This window comes from Lupinus angustifolius, chromosome LG02 (assembly GCF_001865875.1).
Source record: "Lupinus angustifolius cultivar Tanjil chromosome LG02, LupAngTanjil_v1.0, whole genome shotgun sequence".
Taxonomy (NCBI): Eukaryota; Viridiplantae; Streptophyta; class Magnoliopsida; order Fabales; family Fabaceae; genus Lupinus; species Lupinus angustifolius.
This window is the reverse complement of record NC_032010.1, coordinates 18,444,132-18,444,403: the sequence shown is the minus strand read 5'-3', so window position 1 is coordinate 18,444,403 and position 272 is coordinate 18,444,132.

The window sequence follows — 272 nt, the reverse complement described above, 5'->3', positions numbered from 1 at the left end:
ACTTGACTTGTTTCTTGTTGATATTTGATATTCACATGCACATATTGAAGTGATCTATGCATTTATTTTGAATAAGCCACTTAGCCAATAAGCCGACCTTGAACGAATTTATCCTTTGATAGCCCCTTTGAGACTTTTACCTATTTCATTGTTCTTTAGCTCATTACAAGCTTATAAGTGAAAAACCACGATTGTCCTAACCTTAGGGAATTTTGGAGCTTTGGAATTGTTTTGGGAATAGGTATTAAGTAAGAAATGGTGCATTGTTCTTC